Source organism: Bison bison, unplaced genomic scaffold (assembly GCF_000754665.1).
Source record: "Bison bison bison isolate TAMUID 2011002044 unplaced genomic scaffold, Bison_UMD1.0 scf7180017864242, whole genome shotgun sequence".
Taxonomy (NCBI): domain Eukaryota; kingdom Metazoa; phylum Chordata; class Mammalia; order Artiodactyla; family Bovidae; genus Bison; species Bison bison.
Genome location: NW_011494814.1, coordinates 1,813,558 through 1,817,922, shown reverse-complemented (window position 1 = coordinate 1,817,922; position 4,365 = coordinate 1,813,558). Strand labels below are relative to the sequence as shown.

The window sequence follows — 4,365 nt, the reverse complement described above, 5'->3', positions numbered from 1 at the left end:
TTCAGCAATTTGTCTAAATGATTTGTATTTTCCGAAGTGATTATCTCAGCTGGTATTTCAAAATAAATCCAAAGTCTTCTGTTAGTAATAAATCCATAGAAATCCATAAAACCTAGAGTGTTTCATATTATTATTACCAAATGTTTACTGAACTTTCTACTAATCAAATTCTAGTTATTGAACAGGGCCAAACATTCATCTGTGATGCCTACCTTGAGGGGCTTACAATCTAGAGAGTGGGAATACAGATATTCACAAAAATTATGTGTATAGTTAAATAGTCAAGCAATACAGGTTCCTGTTTCCCACTGTAATGATTTAAAATTACAGTGGTAACAATCTCAAAGAGAATTCTTAGGAACCTTTGCAGTTAGTTTTTAGCTTTATGGGGTTAAACTTATTGGGGTTGATTAAATTCAAGCTGTGATCTTTCATAAAAACTCAATGGAGGGTCCAGATGGCTCAACAATACCTCCTTTTGTGAGAGGAAATAACTTGAAGATTTTTGACTAATTAAAGTATTTGTGCTGGTGGGACCTGAATGAATTGTTATTCCTTTAAAAGGAGTCTGCATTACAAATAACTTTATAAAATACTAATTATTCAAAAACATAATTTTAATTTTACTCTTTCAGTTATGTCCGAGGACCAGAGCAGCATGAATGTAACATTTTGAAGTTAGACTCTGATACCATCTTTGGGATTTCAGTCTGAAAATACAATTCTGAAAAATTAACAGAACAAGGTTTTGTGGGACAAAATGCCAATAAGGTCATTGCATTTCTTTCCTACTGTTCCAGTCCCATGCTCACAATTACCTTAACTCTTGTCAAAATATTTTCTACTGTAATAGCCAAAACATAATTAACACCTTTTCTTCATGCTGAAAATATCATTGGTAGCCATAAAACAAATTTGGAGAAAGCTTTTCAGCACCTTAACTCAGCAAATGGCCACTGTGGTTATACTGTGGTTATTGGTTATTGGTATTGCCTGCTCATGGGAGTAACACCCCATAATACCCTGCTTTCTCTCCTCCCAATAGCTCTAACTATACGGGATATGGAGAAAGAGAAAGGTTGAGGGAGGAGGTAGGGGTTAGGTGGGGTATGGAAACAAGTCGTGAAATTCTATGGGAAATTAGACATGAAATAACCTGTCTGTTATTGTTATTTGCCTCTGTTATTCTCCAATTTTTTCATGTATTTTTCCTGTAATCAGGGTGATATTCTGAGATAGTATGTTTTCCAAAAGCCTGTCTTAATGTCAGACAGGCAAAAAGTATGGGTTAATTTTGTCATGAATGGAAAGGCCCTTTATGGCTTTTCCTGTATTTTTGGTTCAGGGTACAAAAGCCAAAGTAGTTATAATCAGAGATTTCCAGCAGGGGGTGTACCCACTTCTATAGGGTAAGTTCTTTTGAAACCAAATCACATCAAACATCTGAATATTATATGTAGTGTTACTGCTGATGGTAAAAGCTGGAATGTTGATAACATTTTTTATGGCTATCATCTCTTTTGATCCTAAAAAGACTGTGCATATGAATACTTTGTTAGGATGTGTTAAAGAAATAGAAATTTGTGGAGGATATTTAAATTAAAAACCTAAAATGCCTGACTGAAATCTTACTCTGCTAATTTTTTCAAAGTAAATGAAGAACAAAGCTTTGGGTGATTTTAATTATCCAGTGGAGAACAAGTGCTTAAATTTTTTCCTTTTTAGATAAGAAGAGTAGTTGATCCGAGAGGGACTGGTGATATTTACTCTATCTCTCCAGAGTGTTTCTGTGTGTATGTAAAATGATAAGTTGCTTATTTTCTCAAAGTTTTTTTTGTTTTGTTTTGGGTGGGGAGGGTTGGTGTTTAAAGCTGTTTCCCTGAAGGCATGGTTCCTGATCAATTTTAAAATATGCCATATTATCCTTGAGTTTTATTTTCTGCTCTTTATAGCCTTTAATTGATATATCTAAGCATTTTTAACCATAGAACTTTGACTCCCTTTTTCCATTTTCAGATTTTTATTTATGCAGAAAACTGTAGGCTTTCTTTTTCGAGAGGAGCAGATACAAAAATTAAAATGATATAAAAATTTGTTAGTTATTTGTACTGGTAAGCAGCTCACCAGTGTATTAGTATTAATAAGGAGCAAAGTTGTAAAGTTCAGACTCCTTAATTCAAGATGGATGATATAGGAGGACTAAAGAGTAAAAACAATGTCAGTTATGACAATTATCATTTGAAAACCATGGCTTCCCCCTCTCCCTGCCCTGCTTCATTTTCTTGTGTCTATATTATGAAAAATATAAATTTGAAAAGTCTTTTTTTGTCTCCAGTGTTATGTCCTGATTCTTCAGTATGATGTCCTGTTTTGAAGCAAACAGTAATATGTAAAGAATGTTAACACCTTTAAAAGCTCTGATTTGACTTTGGTTTGTACTGATACATGCCATGGTTATGAAATTTCTGATTATTTAGGAAATAATTTTTATATTAGGGTGGACACCCTATTATAGTACTTAATACTTCAACATCAAAATTCTAGCTTTGAATTGGCTTCTTGTACTTTTAGGAACTTTTAATACAAAGGTCAAAAAACGCATTTAAATGCATGGACTTTCCAACCTGTACAAGTGATGTGTGTATTAAGGCATTAGTACCGCATTTTGATGGGTCCACTCTCCAAAATTTCCTCCTCTCCTCTTTTTCTTCCTTTTTTGTATATTTTCTTTTTTTGCAAGTTTTCTGTAGTGTCCTTTTTCCTTGCCTAGGGTTTATAACTGAAAGAAATAAGTACCTAGGTACCTCACTTAACCTATTTGGTACCATTCAGATGCAAGGGAGTGGCTGGAGGAAGTAATTTTAGTCATGCCTTTTTAAAATTAGGGAGCAAGAGACATAGAGAAATTAAACATCTATTCTGCTTTTGTCTATTAAGTTTACCTTAGAGAAATATGGAGTAGAAGGGCAGGGGTGTGGAAGAAAGAAACAGGACTTCTGCTGAAATTTTGTGGCAGATTCACTGACAAATATTTTCTAACAGATTTTTACCAAAAGGCAGTTTTGTTTTTCTTTACTGACAGACCCTAAACGTACTTCTGGTTGGAAGCAGCTGCATCATTATAACACTAAAAAGCAACCTTGGCTAACTAAAGTACCTTATGTAACATAAGAAGTAAAGAATACTTTAAATTTAAAAGCCTTTTTTATATGTTTACTGATGATGAGCCGTTTTCAATGCAGGAAATAAATCTATTCCCCAAAAGAAATTGGCCCCCAAGTTACTTCTTTCTTTTAAACATAACAAATTGGGGTAGATTTATGTTTTTGCTCATTCATTCTTTCATCTGCCGGCAGCTATTTTAAGAACTACGTGTAAGACAGATTCTGATGACCTTGGGAAAGTCACAAGACCTCAGTTTCTTCAGTGATGAAAGAAAAGACATTTTTCCACCGCCCTTTAACCACGACTCAATGCCAATGCTCAGATGAGAAATACGCCAAAAGCCCAGGGTACCTCCAAACTTGTGAAATTTCTACGTCTCCAAAAATACTGACTATATTTGAGACAGTATAATAAAAGCCAGGTGACCGATGGTTCCTAAAGGTTTGCTCAGTAGTAGTGTGAGCAGGGGTCTTCTGGGCCACCTGAATTCAGTCCGCCCCATGTCTCGGCATCTCGCTCAATTTCCTTAAGAATGGATTAAACCGAGGGCCTGCCTCCGTCCCTGTGCGGTGTCGACGGAGAAACGGAATCTTCTTGCTCCCATGGAGTTTTGCTTTCTGGGTGAGTACGGCACCAGGTCCCGGGCGGGTTCCGTCTAGTTGGCCAGAGATCCCAGGCAGGAAACTGGCTGCACACGCGGGAGCATGTCCCTGAGAACGAGCGTGGTGCATATATTTTCCTCTCTTGAATTCTTTAATACTCAGAAAGCGTAAGCTGATTTATCGAGAATCATTCAGTGCCCATGCGATGTTTGTAACGGCTAACATAATATCAGGTCCCTTTGCAGTACTGTGGTTTGCTCTCTGTTACGGCCAGAAACCGGAACAGAAGGAAAGGGAGAAAGCAGGGAAGGTCGGAGACGACAGTGCTCAGAGCTGCATGGTCGGCAGCTTCTAAAGCGTGGAGGATGGGACGGAGGAGGAGCAGAATACGGCGAAAGGGGGAAAGCAAAGGAAAAATATTCACGCCAATGGGTAAAAGGGAAAAGGTGAGAAGGAATGGAGTAGGAGAGGGAACCAATGGATGGGAGAGGCGGAGGAAGAAGGGGGAGGGGCAGAAGCCAATGGGGGAGCCGGGACGCGAGCGAGAACGCGGCCCCGCGCACTCGCTCCCTCCCTCTGGCTCCGGCGCTCGCGCCTT

At 37.9% G+C, this 4,365-nt stretch overlaps 1 protein-coding gene across 2 annotated transcripts in view; it reads left to right on the top strand.

Annotated features, from left to right (window-relative positions):
- The first annotated feature begins 4,077 nt into the window (after nt 1–4,077).
- Nucleotides 4,078–4,365, top strand: part of ARHGAP5 (Rho GTPase activating protein 5) — an 80,822-nt gene continuing 80,534 nt past the window's right edge. Inside the window, exon 1 of one of the 2 annotated variants that reach the window (XM_010846986.1) lies at nt 4,078–4,213. The gene's annotated coding sequence lies outside the window, so the exon portion shown is untranslated. The remainder of the gene's footprint in view (nt 4,214–4,365) is intronic. The other variant, XM_010846984.1, reaches the window with a different exon arrangement.